Genomic DNA, 19,452 nt, shown 5'->3' on the forward strand with positions numbered 1-19,452 from the left:
CAATCCGAACGGCAGTGCCGTCCTTGGAGAGAACAACCCGCGCGGGGATAGCCTAGCTGCGGTGGGAGAGGGTGAGCGAGACGCGTCTCCCCCCGTCGTCGCGTGGTGCTGAGCCCTCGTGCTTGTTGCTCGGTCAGACGGTGTTGCTGACCCGTGGCCCGCATCCTGCCTTGCACGAGTTGTTGGTCGTGCCGAAACAAGAGGGCCGCGGTGGTGCTGCCCGCGCCTCTTCTTAGGCGGGGAGGCGTGGTGGTGAGGGCGTCTTGGAGCCTTCAACCGTGCTGGCGTAACACGGACTCCTCCTGGTCCTTTGACCGAGAGCAAGATCATGTCGTAGCCGAAGCCCGTGGACATGAACTCGAGACTCCCAAACCAAATCACCGTGGAGTGCGGAAGCGGCGAGGCAGGAGTAGCCATCCGGAAAGTGGTGGGAAATCGGTGGAAAACACGCAGGGCCCCTACCTGGCGCGCCAACTGTCGGTGTTTTTCCCCCGGGGGGTCACACCAACGAGTAAATTTGTATGCGTGCTCCCCTTTCCGGATGGTGATGCAAGAAGACACAGAGATGTATCCTGGTTCGGGCAAGAGAAAGCCCTACGTCCAGCGGGGGGAGAGAGTTTGTATTATCTTGCACCTAAGTGCTTGTACAGGGGCGAATACAAGCGTGGTATGAAATGTGTAGCTCTACTTCGTGTGTGTGTGTGTGCTTGTGTTGTGATCTATATTCCCTCCTGTTCCTGAGTCCCTCCTTTTATAGCTCCAAGGAGAGTCACAGGGTACATGCATAGATGTTAGAGTAGGGATCGATAGCCGCATGGAGCGCTGACCTACTCGAGGCTTCCGTATGGCATGGCCTCGAGCTGTCCCATCTTGATAGCTCGGTGATGATTGCGCGTGCTCCTGTGTTCTGCCCTGCCAGCCGCCTTGTGCTGGTTCTGAGGTCGCATGCTTGTACGGTATGGTGGCGGATCCGGCGGAGCAGCTGTGGTGTTGTCAGTCGACGCCCGGCTTGTCCCTGGGAAGGGACCTTGTTCGGTCGAGGGTCGAGCGCCGCGTAATATGCTGTTATCCGGAGCGCTGACCTTGGGTGTCTCGAGGGGGTCCCGATTAGACGTTCCATCCTCGTTTCCTGCGTCCTGACACACCCTGGGTCGTTCGGTGGGAAGGCTGCAAAAAGAACGATGGGACAGAAGCTTGTTCCCTATCACGCCTTCCGTGACCCGTGTGTTAGGTGGGAAACGTCAGATGCATTTAATGCTCCCGCCCGCGTGCGCGCGTCAGGCGGCGGACAGTGTCCTGACGCTCGACGTCTCTCGGTTCGCTCGAGCTCGCTTCCGTCTTCGACGGTAATCGTCGCTCGAGCCCTGACTGATTCGCTCGACGCTATTTCCGTCTTCGAGGCTGTGACCGTCGATGGCGGCGCGTACGTAAGATTAAAGCGTCGCATTGAGGGTCCCAACCTTCGTACGGGCAATCTCATAATGCGCATCGCTGAGGGTACCCCTTACCGATACCCTCGACACTGACACTCACTAATGAGGAGAACCAGCCAATGTGACACCTAATGCTGCTTGGGAAGGCTAGGCCAATCAAACATCCGACCCAGTCTGGGGAGCCCAGTCTTCCAACAGATGCCGCACAAACCATTAATGCATACCATATACAACTAGAGCAATAACTTCCATTGTAGTGGATTATCCAACAATTGGTAAGGAATCTGAACGATGGTGGCGGTGGTAGTGGCAGGAATTGGAATGGTGGAGATGGCAACAAGAACAATAACTTCCATGTTGGTGAATCATCCAACAATAGGTACCAGCATGAGGTTGATCCGGGCCGCACCTCATCTGGTACTGGAAGGAAGCAGAACAGCATCCGTGCCAGCAGCTCGTTGTCGATGATCCTTGGTAGGCTAGTTTTGTGCAGGCTGGTTCTGCGCCTTGTTGCCCTTGCGCTTCTTGCGAACTTGTGTAGGCTGCTGCTGCCCCTTGCCCTTGCTGTGCTTCCTGGTGCTAATAAGCTTGAACGCTGCCGGTGGTGCAAGATGCTCCTGTTTCTTGCGGATCTTGAGCACCTCACGGTGCTTGTACGAGTGTTCTGACTGGTTGAACGTAGGGCTTGCCCTCGACCGGTATTCCGGCACCAGGCAGTTGTAGGAGTGCTCTGACTGGTTGAACGTAGGGCTTGCCCTTAACCAGTATTCTGGCACTAGGTAACCCTACCTGTAGCACACGCCGCACACATTGCACAGCGTGCTTTCGCCCAGTGGCCCCGTCCTCCACTGCAGGGTCGATGTGATGCTGCAGTGCAGGCACCACTTCTTCAGCTTGTCTATCTTGTTGCCCGGGGCTGGCACCGTCCACTACAAAACAACACTGCATCACCGTCAGACACTAAAAATTATATTTATCGATGGATGACGACATGGACAGTCGCAAGTAGATGAACCAAGATGAGAGGCAGCAGCACCAGCAGAGGAGTGGCGGCTGGCAGCAGGGCCACTTTATAAAATATGGCTTCAATGCTTCATATTGTTTGATCCAGGCTCTAAAGGACTAGAGTCTTTTTTGAGGGAAGAAGAACTAGAATCTTCATGAGGGGCTTCTTGTATTTCAATATTAAGAATATTTCTCCATCTCTGTCAATGGACTTACCTGAAAGTAACAAACAAGGTGAATTGTTATACCAACAGTATATAAATTTTATATCAAGCATAAGTTGAAAGAGAGGTGCATGTTGTTGCAAATACATACACATTCTGGGAGGCATAAGCTTGCTTATCCATTTTCCCACATCATTGGAAAGCTTCTTCTTTCTGCACATGTAAAATAGTGATGAACCAACAATGTAGAGACAAAAAAAGAATGAACTAGAGAGATAAACGTGAGGGGGGGGGGGTTGAGGAAGTCAGAATAGTCTATCAAGGACATTTAATTAAAGACAAGTCAAGATTTAGCAGCGTGCCAGCATCTCATAGCTGAACTCAGCCCAAACATCTCCAATGATAGAAAGCACATATACTATGAATTGCCCCAAAACATAGAGAAGCATGTCAAGCCCCCATCAGGCATGACACTGCATCCTCACGCTCAATCTGCTTGGTGAACACGTTGTTCTATCAACGGTTCTTCCCCTTTCCGGTCCCACCCCACGGTGGGAGGTCGTCATCCATTACTACAGTAGCAGTTTTGTGTGCAAAAACATTTTTCGGAGGCAGGCAAAAACGTTTTTCTGTGGTGGGCAACTAGTCCGCCTCTACCAATCCATCTAGGTACGAGGTAAATTAGGATTAACACAGACGTATGCTCGCCTATGTTAATGAATTTAAAAAAGTTTAAAAAATGCAAGCCCATCGGTTGGTGGCTGAGCCCATCCATAGGGCCCGATAAGCCCATCAACACACTGCAGCTAGTGCTGGATCCGACATGGCGCCGCTGGATCTGCAGGACCACTACCGTTGGGGAGGCCCACATGTGCACTGTTGCCTAAGACGCCCATGCTTGCCAGATCCATCGATGGTGCGGCCTTGTAGTGCGCTATCGGTAGATCTGGGTGGCCACCAGCCCGGATGCCATGCCATAGTTGACCGCCCTATTTATTTGGACTCGCACACATCCACTCCACAAGGCTGCTCATCATAGCCCAAGGGTTTTGAAGGGTATTCATTGAATACCTTTTTTTCCTTACCGACAAATGGTATTTAAAGGTACAATCAATCATACTTGGTAAAAAATAATGTTGAATCAATCATTTTTTACCTTTTGAAATTTTGACTACACGTTCTTCGAATATTCAGCCCGCCTCTGGTTGTGCTAAGCTACGGGATCGTCGAAACCTGGCAGTGAACGAGCAAGCAACTTACCTTGATGCCTCCACCAATGTCTCGTTCCACCTCGAGCGTCGGCGCAGCCTGATCTGCTGTTGTAGCCCCGAAACAAGGTGGAGAAGAGGTGAGGTGCCCGATCTACCGTCGTCGGAGTCAGATCCGAAGGCAGGGGCACCGTTGTTGCTTGTCGCCGCTCGGAACTGAGGGCCGCTGCTATGGGCCACAGGGCGAGGGAGTCAGATCTGTCGCTATCTCGCCGCCCTAGCCTTACGCGCCACCACTTGGGGGCTAGCGTGGAGGGCGCCGCTGCTTGGTGACCGGTGGAGGCGCAGCCGCTTGGCGGTCTCGTCGTCGAGGGATGAGCGAGCCGAGAACTGAATCTCCTGCTATCGTAGTCTCACAAATTGTAAGAGGTGGTGAACCGGCGGCAGAGGAAGAGAGGCAGAGTGTGGCACTAGGGTTTGGGGAGCCGCTTTTATACGTCCGCGGCATAACCCGCCCGCTTTTTGGGCCGGTTGAAAGGCCAATGCAGCCCAAGCCCAAGTTGGCTGCACGTTTCATTATCTAGAGCTTGTCAAAATGATTTTTTTCTATCAGTATCACCAAAACACATAGGAAGACTTGTGTATTGTTCCGTCAGTCGCCGGAAAACCGACAGGGAAACATATTTATTTTGTCTATCTTGGTGTTTTTTGTCGATTCGTATGTAACCGACAGAAAATATAAAATTTCCCTATCAGTTTGTGTTTAACCGACAGAGATTTTTTAGTTTCTAGTAGTGCTCCATGATAAGGTTGATGCTATTAGTCAGCAGTTGCACGCCGTGACCAAAATGGTGACAAGATAATGGTGATCTGAAGTTGTTGCTTGTCAAATATGCAGCAGCTACTTCTCTACTTATGGATGCAGCTATGTAAATATGTAAGCTTGGTTGTTGTACAACAAGCAGTAAAGAAAATGAAATGTCGGACTTATTTATCTGGAATGATAAGTATATATAAATGCATGCGATGTTTTAAAGATATCAATGTATATTACTTTGGAATCAAAATTGTCTCTATTGCCTTTTGACCATGAATTTAGTTTCAAAAAAATACCCACAGATTTGTGAACTTCTATACTTCAATCAAAAAACTTGGCTATAATGAGCTAAATGATACTGCCATAATGTGCAAGCTAAGGAGCATGTAAAGCAAGCATGCTTTTTGTTCAAGTCGTGACAGAAAGCATTACCAATTTGGTACTTGAACTAACGGATGGGGCTAAAATGATCTAAATGGTTCAGTTTCGGAAAGGATATATCTCAGGTTGAAGACTTACAAGGAAAGTTAGCAACACGAAGCTAATAAAGTGAGTAATGGCTGACTGACATTCACACCAGTAGGAAATAAGAGCTCTTTGTAAACAGAGCACGCACGGTCAATAGTAACATGCATAATGAGTTGCCTGGCACAAAACTACATACATATGCTAATTTAGTAATTCACCAAAGAGAAAGTGGACCACCTGGCTATAAAATCACAACACTAATGCGAGTCACTGTGTATCTAACAAAAAAGTGCATTAGTGTTTTAGTATCCTTTTGCTAGACCCTAATATGTACATTGATGAGGTTGACCGCCTTTGCAAAGTCGACCTCGATAGCTGACCCATACTTGTAGCCCACTTGGTTCAGGGAGGCTTGACCAGTCTGACACCCATGGGATGGGGATAATCGGTTGCCAATCTGATAACCGCGGGTTGGGTAAACCAATTGCTAATCTAGCCCCATTGGATAGGGAATACCGGCCAATCTGATAGTGCTTGGGGAGGCCAGGCCAATTAAACATCCGAGGTAGTCGAGGCTGGGGAGCCCAATCTTCCAACATATGGGGTAACAACAACTCTAGCTAGGATGCACAGATGGGGTAATAGTAACTCCAGCTAGGATGCACAGATGGGGTAATAGCAACTTTGGTTGGCACGCTCTTCTAGAGTAGACGAGATGGCACAGATGGAACACAAACCACTACTGCACACCAAATAACTTCCATGGTAGGGGATCACCAAAAAATTGGGACTAGAAGGAAGTGTATATGGGCCACATGTCATCTAGGACTTAGAAGGAAGCTGATCGATGGTGGCAGCGTCAGTGGCATGAATTGGAATGATGGCTACAATAATAGGAACAATAACTACCAAGAGAAGTGAATGTGAGATAATCCTTTCCACTTTATAAAATATCACTTTATTTTGTTTGATCTAGACTCTAAATAACTAGAGTTTTTTGAGGCAACAAGAACTAGAATCTTCATGAGGGGCTTCCTGCATGAATCTTTCTCAATCTCTCTCAATGGACTTACCTAAAACTGTCAAACAAGGTGAACCGTTGTATGAATAGTGTATCAAGCATAAGTTGAAAGAGAGGTGCATGAAGACTCAAAGACATACATACATTCTGGGCATCATAAGCATATATCAAGCTTATCTATTCTCCAACATCGTCGGAAAGCTTCCTCCTTTTGCAAATGTGTAAAATAGTGATGAACCAACAATGCAGATAAATGAATGAACTAGAGGGATTAGGAAGTCAGGATAGTCTATCATGAACATTTAAACTATAGACAAGTCAAGATTTAGGATTCGCAAGCCCCCGCGTCGCCTCCCTATGTGGGGGACTCTAGGGGACCAAACCCTAGCTACCACCCTTAGCCTCTTCTCTCCTCTCTCCTACCGCACTACTGCCAGAGCTGGCTAGCAACAAGGCTATGTCCTCTCGATGGGATGGCGGCAATGACCGCTCCTCTCGTTTTTAGCAGCATGGCAGCATGGGCTGTGGTGAGCCTATTGCGTGGCCTTGCTCGAGACTTGTGGGGCTTAGTGGGGCCACCTAACCATGGTTGTGGTGATGTCGACCTGAACTCGGGGTAGCGTACGGGGCTTATGGCAGTGGGATCTCCTTCTCTTCCCCACTGCTATCCCCTTCCTCCTTACGTGTAGTGCCGCTAGTGTTGCTTCTGGGCCTGGTGGCCAGATCTGATGCCCTGGTAGCCAGAACTGGCACTCCTAGGTTGAGGGGAGTCATCAATGGTGTAGGCCATGGTAGTACTATGAATCACCCCAAAACACAAGAAGCATGGCAAACCCCATCAGGCATGATACCACATCCTTGCGCTTGATCCGCTTGGTAGGCACGTCGTTCTATTGACACTTCTTCCAAATTCTCTAGCATGGCCACGCTATGGAGGTAATTGTCAGAATTGGACTCATCCAACATGTATTGCAACTGCTGTTTATCTAGCTGGTGAACAATGTTGCTTATTGTTGGCAGGAGGTATTCAAGGTATTCGTTGAATACCCATTATTTTTATCGATCAATGGTATTTAAAGGTACAACCAATTACGTATGTTAAAAACAAGGGTTGAATCAATCCATTTCTTTATCTTTTCAAAATTTGAATATGCATTCTTGAAATCTTGGGCCTGCATCTAGTTGCGTAAGCTATAGGATTGTCAAGACCCAATGGTGAGCTAGTAAGCAGTGCCACTCTGATACCTTGATGCCTCCGCCAAGCTCTTGCTGCATCTCTACTGCCACCGCCGTTGCCTGATCTGAGAGGGCTAGGGTTTGGTGGTGGGTTTGAGGTGCAGTGGTGAGACACCATTTATAGCAGCACCAAGGTTGGTGTGAGGTGCCGTGCGAGGGAAGTGAGGCAGATTTGGAAGGTGGTGACGGAATGGCGGTCAACATGACCTATGGTTGGAGGCATGGAGGTGGTGGTGCTCAGCACAATGACAGGCCGAGGCGCGAGGGCTGCAAGGGAACTATTAATGTCCACAACCTTCTGCTATGTCCAAAAAGAATCACTATGCAAAAACCAAGTATTTGTGGACATGTTTGGAAACAAAAAAAATATTTATTGTAAAATATGTTTTCTTTGGGTATCCACTTGATTATAAGAGTGGGATACATATAATGCTACTAGGTGTGATATGTAATCATTGTACATGCCACAATGTGGAGTAGATGGTCAGTGAATCATCAAACCTTAGAAGAAAAATCTTGTATCTCCATTGTTCCCGTGGTTTGCGTATTCTACACTTGCTCTTTACTTTGTGCAAACTCGTATCTATGTGGTTATTTTGCTCACTTGCTTGTTTGCCTCAAGTAGTTTTTGTAGTTATTTGAGCAGCTTTCTAGTTCTACTGGTAGCTTGTTGTTTACCATGCTCACTAGAATTGTGTAGCAGCTTGTGAAAGGTCCTAGTTTGGTTTGGACACTCTCTTCTGCTTGTCTTCTTGCTTTGAGACATGTAAGTGTCAAGATTCATGGAAGGGAATGTTGCGTCTGGAAAGACAACTAGAGTTAAGTAGCAGGAATCCTTCTGGGACAATATGATTTTTCTCCAATGTAGGGCCATTGATTTTTTTTTAGGATGTTTTCATGTCCAGATACCCTGAAATGTGGTATCCGGTGAGAAAATTAAAATGCCACTTTTGAAGGTATATGAAAAGAGGATTTATCCTTGGCTGCCACAAGCAAGCTAGGAAAGCCCTTAAATGAGTAGGATAACATTAGCGCCCTCATTGTCTGACATGTCTAAGAGTACTTGCACAACTTCATACTCATAGGACCTGTTCTTATCTGCATCTGAGCATGTCACCACGAAAACACATCGCTCACCGATGACACGCCCTAAACACACGTAGGCCGGGAAGGATCTGAGTTGGAACCCGCCTAGCCTCGACATGGGGACAACGGCTAACTGGTGTACCTGGAGTACTGCTAGCTCAGATTAGGCCTAGTACAACTCCTGGGAGTACATACTTCCCGTGCTGTCATTTCAATTACCTCCGATCCTTTCCATTGTATCCAAGATCCAACCAGCAGTGACGATATGCCATCTTCGCTGCTGAAGGAGCTCGTCCAAGAGATCCTCGTGCGCCTCCCCCAGATGAGCCCAAGCACCTAGCCTACGCCAGCCTCGTGTGCAAGGCCTAGCGTCGCGTCCTCTCCAACCGCGGCTGCTTCTAGCACCACCGCTGCTCTGCTACATCTAGAGCTGCTACTATGACGACAAACCTATGTGATTCATCCACAGGACGCCCTCCAACGCCTCTCCCATTCGCATGGCTGTAGTTGACTACCGCCACTGGTTCGCCCTTGACTCCTGCCACGGCCGTGTGCTGATCCATGCCAACGCCAACACCATGGAGCCATCAAAGGGGCTCATCGTCTCGGATGCCATCACCAGCAGCCAGCAGCACCTGATTGCGCCCTCTTATTACTTCTGCAACTACATGGGGGCTGTGCTGTGTGCTAAGGACAGTTGCGACCACCTCGACTACCATGGTGGTCCGTTTCGTGTGGTCATTATTGTGGAGACCAACTGCATCAGAACTGTATTTGCATTTGCATCCATCTACTCATCTGTGACCGGTGCATGGAACGCTCTCACCTCTATTGAAGTCAATCACAGCTCCAATCACTACCGAATCAGAGGCAATCACACACAAAGTCTTCTTATTTTGGAGACAAACTATATTTCCCCATTGAAAATGACACAATCATCCTCAAGTATGATCTGTGTACACATTGGTTATCACAGATCGATATGCCATGGGATCTATCCAATAAGGCAATTCTCATGAAGGCGGAGGACAGAGGGCTAGGATTTGCCACCCTGAGAAACAATCACTTCTACTTGTGGTCACAACAAGATGTTGCTGATGGAATTGGTGGGTGGGTGGAACACAGGGTTATACGGCTTGGGACGTTGTTCCCAAGATGCATGCCATATGAGTCATATGAAGTAGTTGGCTTCGCAAAGGGCACAAACACTATTTTCATTAACATATATACATAAATCTTCACGCTTGACCTTGTGTCAAAGAAAGTGAGGAAGGTTGGTGTAAGAAGGTCTGACCGATTGGATGCCATTTTACCTTACATGAGCTTCTACACTTCAAGGTATAGTAGCCTTGTGGCTTTTTTACTTTGTATAACTATTATATATTTTTTTTATGTTATAGTTATATCCTAAACTTCATTTACTTCATCAAGTAGTGATAAACTGTAGCAATAGGCTGTGAACTATACAAGATCGTGATCAAATATGCAAACAAATTACTGTATATATGACCCCGAAGCCTTTGAATACAACATGATTTAGATGTATATTTTAAAGCCTTGACTTGTGAATATTACTGTAATGTCAATGAGAATTCCTTAATGGTGTATAGATTAACTACTTTAATTTGTGATATAAGAGCATAAGTGTTATTCTCGTGCCTAGCATGATGGTCCCAGCTTGTGATATAAGAAGAGTGAATACCTGCAAGCAGTAGACACGATTAAACCTAGTACAAGAAAATCAATTAGTAATATTATTATACTACTGCAGTATTGCTTACTAGTGTTGGAGAAGGCTGTCCCTGTTGATATATGCGGTCATAATCTTCAATAATAGGATCTCCTGCAATAGGGAAAAAATGAATAATCGAGAATTTCAAAGGTCAAAGGATTTTGATTGGAAACAGTAGTTATTGTGGCGAAGAATAAAATTTAACTTTTGTTTAGTGCCAGAAATGTGTACATGTTCAAATATGCATGACATAAAAGATAAATTCGCATGTATATAGTACTAAAGGGCAGCAGAATTTGTAGCCAATACAAACCCAAAATAAGATCTACTGTCAAGATTATTTAATAATGAAAGATAGAACCATCCAATATTACCATTTTCAAGTTATGAGAAAACAACCGAAAAGGGCTTTAGACCTAATACAGAAATTAACTATCTAGGTTGGAGAAAAAAATGATTCACATTAGGGCCACTGATTATTCATATAATGAATGAAATACTAGGCTAATATAACATTAGAGACACCAATAATGGTTACAAATCTAAAAGTCTTATATATCAGACATTAATTTGTTGCATATATGCACAGTTAATTTGTCGCATAAGACTATTGTAGTATACAAAAAGTCATCTGACACCACTAGGATATTATATTCTACTATATCCCTCGTACATTTAGTCTAATGTTGTTCATCCTTTAAATGAAAATACAACTTAGCTAGCTAGTGAAATATATAGATGCCACAAAAATAATATAGGCTTTAACTTTATCACAAGTGGGAAAAATTAAATATTGATGCCACACACCAAACCCTAATTATTCAATCAGTTTTGAAGATGAAGAAAGAGGGACAAAGGAAATATGTATTACGATAATTTAAAACAACATCAGGGCTGCAACTTCAGAAAATAACAGGACTACACATATATAGACCAGCTACCCATATATAAAGCACATGTAATGTGACAAAGAATAATTAAAAGATGGTGGTTACATACTTACATGGCTACTATAGAACTGATGCAGATATTCCTAAATATGAAACTAATGGATAAAAACATGGTTGTAATTTCGAAGAGAATTAACTCACATTGAGCAATCTTATTAGTTTTTTCATTTCCTTCAGGGATAGCAACTCGGCATGGTTTCCCAAAAATCTGATGATGGTGTTTCAGAGAACAAGGTTAACAGTAAATATTCATGGACCATTGAGGAGATCAGAAAGGCAAATAAAGCTAAATAATAATTCAGTAGAAAAGAATCTGTGCACACATCATGTTAATGTAGCTATATATCCTGGGCGTGTACACATGGAACCCTATTTTTAAAAAATTTTACAAAGGGGCTACATTTCACAAGAACTATTTTTCAGGCAAGGAGAGAAAGGGTGAAATTTCACCAATAACAAGTAATCCTATACAACGAACAAGTGCAAAATGATCAAGTTGGTAAAGTTAACTCGCTCATCATACAGATAATAAGTATTAATCAGCATGAAAGTGAAAAGAAACTAAATATGTTACAATGGCAGGAATTACTAGCTTGTCCATTATTCCATCTACGATTAAATTTCAAAAGGGCGCAAAACCAATCAAGTCCTGATTTATGGTGTGAATGTGATATCTGCAGCTGGTTACCATAAAATGGGTAGTAGATTAGCACAGCACGAACATAGAGTTGATGAGCGGGAAGTACAGTAATATAACAAATTAATTTATCCTATACGTGTATATATGCAACCAGTCAAATATGTCAAGAAAAAAGGAAAAGAATTCATCCAAGCAATTGTAGAACTTCTAGCTATGCAATTCAGTGTAATTAAGGGCGGAGGTCAATCCACATGCTGGGTATAAATTTTAAAGTTATCTATAGGTATGTGTGATCGATAATAGTTGTAAGTATAATATTGTACACTGTAGCTCATGAAGAATTTGACCAACTGATCACTGTACCGTACCGTGCCACTGTCCAGCCAATTAATGCAATCATACTATACATCAAATACACAGTAAATAGCTAGCATATACCTTTCGACATACTTAACATAATGACATGCCCTTACTAAGCCATGGTATACTTGAATGTATGACACAAGATGAGAAACTATTGAAACATTGGCATCAAAAAATGGAAAATAAAAGGATGAGTACGGACGAAAGAAGGAAAACAGAAAACTTACAGCACGAGTAAGGAAGGAACAATCCTTTTCACTTTATAAAGTATTGTTTGATCCAGGCTCTGAAGAACTAGAGTTTTTTTCTGAGGGATCAAGAACTAGAATCTTCATTAGGGGCTTCCTGCAATTCAATATAAATAATCTTTTTCCATCTCTGTCAATGGACTTACCTGAATGTGAAAAACAAGGTAAATTGTTATACCAACGGTATATGAAGCTTACATCGCACAAGTTGAAAGAGAAGTGCATGATGTTGCAAAGACATACACATTTTGGGAGACATAAGCTTATATTAAGCTTATCCATTTTTCCACATCATTGCAAAGCTTCTTCTTTCTGCACATGTAAAATAGTGATGAACCAACAATGTAGAGATCAAAAAAGAATGAAGTAAAGAGATGAACATGAGGGGATCTGGAAGTCAGAATAGTCTATCATGGACATTTAAATTAAAGACAAGTCAAGATTAGCAGCATGCCAGCATCTCATAGCTGAACTCAGCCCCAACAAGAACAGTGAGTCAGAGAAAGCACATATACTACGAATTGTCCCAAAATATAGAGAAGCATGGCAAGCCCCCCATCAGGCATGACACTGCATCCTCACGGTCAATCCACTCAGCAGACGCGTCATTCTTTTGACGGTTCTTCCTCTTTCTAGCCCCACCCCACAGTGGGAGGTCGTCATTCCATTACTGCAGTAGCAGTTTTGGCATGCAGGCAAAAATGTTTTCGGAGGCAAGCAAAAACTATTTTCCGAGGTGGGCAACCAGTCTGCCTGCGCCAAATCATCTGGGCAATTCAGGATTAACAGAGGCCGCCGTATGCTTGCCTGTGTTAATGAATTTAAAAAATAAAAAAATAGCAAGCCCATCGGTTGGCTGCTGAGCCTATCCACAAGGACCGACGAGAGCCCATTGACTCATTGCCACCGACGGAGAGGCCCACCCGTGCATCGTTGCCTGAGAGGCCCATGCTCACCGGATCTGTCGCTAGTGGGTCCTTGCAGTGTGCCATCAGCAGATCTAGGTGGCCACCAGCCCTGACGTCGTGCCACGGCTGACCACTCTGCTTATCTGGCCACGAACGCATCCACTCCACAAGGCTGCTCATCCTCGCACAGGGTTTTTAAGGGTATTCATTGGATACCCTTTTTGTACCGATGAATGGTATTTAAAGGTACAATCAATCATACATGGTAAAAAAAATAAAGGCTAAATCAATCAAAATTTTTTACCTTTTGAAATTTTGAAGACACGTTCTTCAAATCTTAGACTTGCCTCTGGTCGTGCTAAGCTACGGGATCGTCAAAACTTGGCCAGGCAACGCCACTCCGACACCTAGATGCCTCCGCCAAGATCTCGCATCACAGCCACCTGATCCGCTGCTGTAGCCCCAAAACGATGTGGAGATGAGGTATGGGTGCCCGATCTGCCGTCGTTGGAGTCAGATTCGGGGGTGGGGGTGCCGCTGCTGCTCGTGCCGCTCGGACCGAGGGCGCCGCTGCTTGGGGCTGGTCAGATCCACTGTGTTGTCGCCGCCCTAGCCTTATGCGCCACCACTTGGGGGCCAGCGGGGAGGGTGCCTCTGCTTGGTGATCGGAGAAGGCACCACCGCTTGGGCGTCTCGCCGTCGAGGGGCGAGCGGGTGGAGAACCGAATCTCCCGCTGTCGCGGTCTCACGAATGCAGGAGGCGGCGAACTGGTGGAAGAGGAAGAGAGACAGAGTGTGGCACTAGGGTTTGCGGAGCCACTTTTATACGTCGACGGTATAACCAGCCCGCTTTTGGGCCAGTTGAAAGGCCAACTTAGCCTAGGCTCAAGTTGGCTGCGTGTTTAATTCTCCAGCGCTCGTCAAAATGATTTTTTATATCAGTATCACTGAAACACATAGGAAAACTTTGTATTGTTCCATCAGAAGCTAGAAAACTGACAAGGAAACATATTTACTCTATCGGTCTTGGTATTTTTCTGTCGGTTCGTGTGTGACCGATAGAAAATATAAAATTTCCAGTAGTGCTGCATGATAAGTTGGATGCTATGAGTCCATGCCCTGACCAAAATGGTGACAAGATAATGGTGATCTGAAGTTGTTTCTTGTCAAATATTTAGCAGCTACTTCTCTATTTATGTATGCTCCTATCATGGATGCAGATATGTAAATATGTAAGCTTGGTTGTTGTACAACAAGCTGATATATACGGAAATGTAATATCAGACTTCTTTATCTGGAATGATAAGTATATATAAATGCATGCGACGTTCAAAAGATATCAATGTATGGTACATTGGAATCAAAATTATCTCTATTGCCTTTTGTCAATGAAATTTGTTTTTTAAAAATACCGACAGGTATGTGAACTTTTCTACTTTAATTAGACAATTGGGCTATAATAAGCTAAATTATACTGTGATGATGTGCAAGCCGGTGAGCATGTAAAGCAAGCATGCTTTTCATTCAAGTTGTGAAAGAAAGCATCTGGTACTTGAACCAACAGATGGGGCTAAAATTGTCTCATTGGTTCAGTTTTTGAAATTATATCTCTTGAAGCCTTACATGGAAGATTAGCGACATGAAGCTAATAAAGTCAGTTATGGCTGACTGACAATCACAGAGTCTTTTTTGAGGGAACCAGAACTAGAACATTCATGAGGGGCTCCCTGAATTTCAATATCAAGAATCTTTCTTCACCTCTGTCATTGGACTGATCTGAAAGTGAAAAACGAGGTGACTGGTTATACCAACAGTATATGTATCAAACATAAGTTGAAAGAGAGGTGCATGATGGTGTAAAGACATAAACATTAGAAGCATAAGCTTAAATTAATCTTATCCGATTTGCCACATCATTGGGAAGCTTCTTCTTTCTGCACATGTAAAATAGTGATGAACCAACAATTTAGAGATAGAAACTGAATGAACTAGAGAGATGAATGTGAGGAGATCAGGAAGTCAGAATAATCTATCATGGACATTTAAATTATAGACAAGTCAAGATTTAGCAGCATGCCAGCACACTAGTACAGAGAAGCTCTACGCTGGCGGTGGAATTTAATTTTTACAGGCGGAATCAATTAAAAAACACCTGTAAAAAGTTATTGGCGGGCCAACTCAAAAACCGCTTGTGAAAATCAATTTATACAGAACAAAACCACCTATAGAAATCATGTATTTCTACAGGTGGTTCTCCTAAGAAACTGCCTGTAAAAATCATATTTGTACAGGCGGTTTCTTAAGAAATCCGCCAGTAGAAATAATTTGAAATTGATTTTTTTGAGTTTTTAAATGACCTCGTTTGAAAAACCATCAAAATAAAAGTTGTAGATCTCGAAAAGTTATGAAACTTTGTAGTTGATGATTTTTTTCATTTTGAAATCATCTTGTCGTCGAAAACTATGTTTGAATTTCTCAAATTTGAAATTCAAATTTTGTAAATGACCTCGGATGGAGAAACTACAAATATAAAATTTGTAGATCTTGAAAAGTTATGAAACTTTGTAGTTGACCATTTTTACATTGGAATCCGTTTAGGCCCTCAAATAATCAATATATGCTCGGTTTAGTATAATATATGGGGAACTAAACTCTAATATAGACACAACTGAGTGATAGGTGGAGTGGTAGAGAAGGTTATGCGCAAAGGCGAGGTCTTAGTACCGGCCAAAAAAAAGCGCGATTTTGTATTCTTTATAATAAGAAGAAGCTGTTCCGCCTGGCACGACAAGCCCACCATCAGGCATGACACTGCATTCTCGCGCTCAATCCGCTCGGCAGACACGTCATTGTGTTGATGCTTCTTTCCCTTTCCAGCCACGCCCCATGGTGGGAGAGCAGTTTTGGCAGGTGGGCAAAAATGTTTTTCAGAGGCAGGCAACCAGTCCGCCTATGCCAAATCATTTAGGTAAATCAGGATTAACCAAATGATTGCTGGCCGGCGTTAATGAATTAAAAAAACTAAAAAAACAACGTCGATTGGCCCACTGAGCCCATCGACGTGTTGCCGCTGCCGCCGTGGCGCTGCTGGATTATCTGCGCATCCGCCGCCATCGTTGGAGAGGCCTGCACTTGCACCATCACCTGAGAGTAATCATTTATGTGAATTTCCTGAGTATATTTAATTATTGCCAAAGATCTATATTAAGAAAAATTTTATGGTGCTTGGAAATAATGGGAGTGATTCGTTGGACTAGATCAAATGGTTAAAAAATAGGAAGGACCAATTTAGAGGAAATTAAGCTGCGGGCTGGGAAATTAAACAAATGTATTCTATAATGGTACTAGCACCAGAGTCAAATTAAACAAATGTATTCTAAAATGACAAAAATTCTAGAGTACTAAAAGCAAGCTTGCAAGTGTGTTCGGTGGTACTAAACTACAACCAGAGCATAAAAAAAAATCATAACTGTGGTCCCTGTGCTTAAAACATACATATGCTGATATTGTCCCATCTGAAGGTTGTGTAATGATCCTTTCACTGAGAATCTGCATACTTGGCTATTTATTTCAAATTGGATGTTGTAGTGTGGTGGTCTTCTTGTTGCGTCCTTTTTGATGAATTACTTATGATAATCTATCAGCATGTCAGCTTTATAGTTATTGTCACGTGTAAATTAATATGCATTACATGCTTGGCCATTGGAATTTTTTTAGATGAATTTGGCCATTGGAATTGATTGGTTAAATCTGTCTCTTTTATTCAACAAGCTAGATTGAGAATTGTGATTTGGTTTCATTTCACCTCCTTGCCTAAAAATAGTGTCCAGTTTTGGCAAGTGAAGAGCAAAACCATCGAGTAATGTACAACTGTACAAAAAGTAGCAGTTGCTATGGCAAACGATCTCTTCCAAAGTTAATGCTTCAGAAAATCTTTTGCGAGGCCAACTTACACTACTACATAAAATCTTTTGCGAGGCCTTTTCAAAAGAGCCTTGGAGGCGGGCAATCTTTTGAACCGCCTCGGTTAATGCTTCGGATTAACTGTGGCAGTTATTCTTTATTTACCATGGCGGTCAAAGAAAACCGCCTCGCAAAATTGATTTACGGAGGCAGTCAACCTAACTGGCCCGCCTTGGTTAATATATATTAACTAAGGCGGGCATTTTAACGTAACAATCTTGAAAAATTATTAACCGAGGTGGGTATTCTAATTCAACCACATCTGTAAATGAAGCCTAACCTACTAACCCATACTAGCCCACTACCAACTCCAATATATATACGAATTCATCAGGGAACCCTAACTCCCACTCCCACCATCGCGGCCGCACGCGCCCGTCCCCTTCCCCTCCCCTCAAACGTCGAAACTATACCTCTCCTCCCCTCCCCCTCCCCCTTCCCTCCCCCTCCTCTCTGCTCAAACTCGTTGCCCCTCCCTCTCCCCTCCCCTTCCTCAGAGCTCGACGCCCCTCCCCTCCCTATCCGCGACCCCCTCCCTTTCCCTCCCCTCCCCATCCTCTAGGTAGGGTGGGCCACTCCGACAAGGGGCCACGCGGCGGCGCGGGCCGCATCAAGGAGGGGCCATGGTGGTGCCGAGAGGCCATGACGGCACGGAGCTGCCCCAACGAGGGGCCACAGCGGTGCAAGCCTCCCCGACGAGGTGACACGGTGGCACTGGCTGCCTTGGCCAGGGAACACGGCGGCACGGGCCGCCCTGAATAAGGGACACGGCAGCGCGAGCCGCCCCGACGAGGGTCCATGGCGGAAGATCTAGCGAGGAGCATAGGTACCAGTCGTGGATCCGGCCACTAGAGCTACAGATCCAGGCACCGGAGCTATGGATCTAGCCCCAACGGTGACAACGCATGTGGCGGTGGTGGGACGCAGAGCACAGGCGGGCTCGATTGGACTTGCTCTGGCTTTTTTTATTTTTTTAATATTCATTAACCGCGAAGGCCGCTCTAAAATAAATGTCTCCACTAATTGATTAAGGGAGGCGGGCAGGATAACCGTCTCTGTAAAGTCACGATTAACCATGACCTTACATTGACGGCAGTTGCTTTTGCATGCCTCTGAAAATAAAAACCGCCCGCCTCCGAAAAAATTCTATAGTAGTGTTAGGATTTGAGCCACCCCACAATTTCTAGGGGCAGCTCTAAATCCAGACGCCCATAGAAATTATTTTCCAAAAAACACAAATTGGGGCCTAGGTCCGATCAATGTGTGCCGTGTGCCACAATTCAAACCTGGAACCTCAAGTCTCGTGTGTATATCTAACCCAAAGTCATTAGTGACTAAGGGGTAGATGCATTCTTTTTGACTCACTTTACTGGATTTTGAAATTAATATTTAGGACCCTAAATGAATTTAAATGAAAATGGTTTCAACTACAATGATGTAGATATCAACGAATCAACGAGTGCTATAACTTTTGTTTTTGGAGATTTCTCTATGCGAGGATATTTGAAAATTTTTAATTTCAAAATATGAGAACTTCAAATAAAATTTTCATTGGATAAATTATTTCAAATGTAAAAGTTGTATAGCTGTTTGATATCTACATCTTTGGTTTTAGTTGTTTCTTCATCCAAGGACGTTCTAAAAGTTTAATGTTATTTACTTGAATGCGCATGTTACTTTAGATGATATATATGATCGCATCCTAGCATCGGTTTGTTGCTCTTCCTTTGTTAATTTCCATAATCCAGTCTTAGAAACTTCCGCATATGTTTCGTTTGTTTCCAAGATTGGAGATGCAATTCCATACTGTGCAAAAGCAATTTCACTATGCAAGTCATGCATACAGGGCCTGGAAAGTTCCAAGGATGCTTTGTTGGCGGCTAAAGATGGTGATGCATCTGCTGCTGAAGCTGCAGGAGGCTCAGAAAAATCTGCCGCAGAAAAAGAGCATAGAGCAGCTTACTAGCATATTGCCTGATCTTGAGAGAAGATGGTAAACAGTTACAGATGCAATTTATCTTGCTTCATGGGCCTGGTAATGTATCAGTGATGAAGATGATTTTTCTTGCTTCTAAGGACTAATGACCTCTAATTTGTTGTGCATTTAGCTTGAGGACCTGGAGCAAGCAAACCCAAGCCCCGCCATGGATGAGATGTTGAAGACGATTGCATCCAGGGTAACTGACAGGATGCCAAGAGCTGCATCTTTT

General features: G+C 44.2%; 2 long non-coding RNA genes across 2 annotated transcripts; both read right to left on the reverse strand.

Annotated features, from left to right (window-relative positions):
* On the reverse strand, nt 1,432-4,298 carry LOC110433176. Its single transcript, XR_002450575.1, has 4 exons — nt 3,863-4,298; nt 2,754-2,815; nt 2,470-2,654; nt 1,432-2,362 (listed from the first exon to the last, which is right to left on the reverse strand). It is a non-coding gene; the product is annotated as an uncharacterized LOC110433176 (long non-coding RNA).
* LOC110433064 lies at nt 9,465-14,066 on the reverse strand. The gene is made up of 6 exons (XR_002450454.1): nt 13,584-14,066; nt 12,615-12,683; nt 12,351-12,517; nt 11,262-11,328; nt 10,220-10,281; nt 9,465-10,140 (listed from the first exon to the last, which is right to left on the reverse strand). It is a non-coding gene; the product is annotated as an uncharacterized LOC110433064 (long non-coding RNA).

This window comes from Sorghum bicolor, chromosome 2 (assembly GCF_000003195.3).
Source record: "Sorghum bicolor cultivar BTx623 chromosome 2, Sorghum_bicolor_NCBIv3, whole genome shotgun sequence".
Classification (NCBI taxonomy): Eukaryota; Viridiplantae; Streptophyta; class Magnoliopsida; order Poales; family Poaceae; genus Sorghum; species Sorghum bicolor.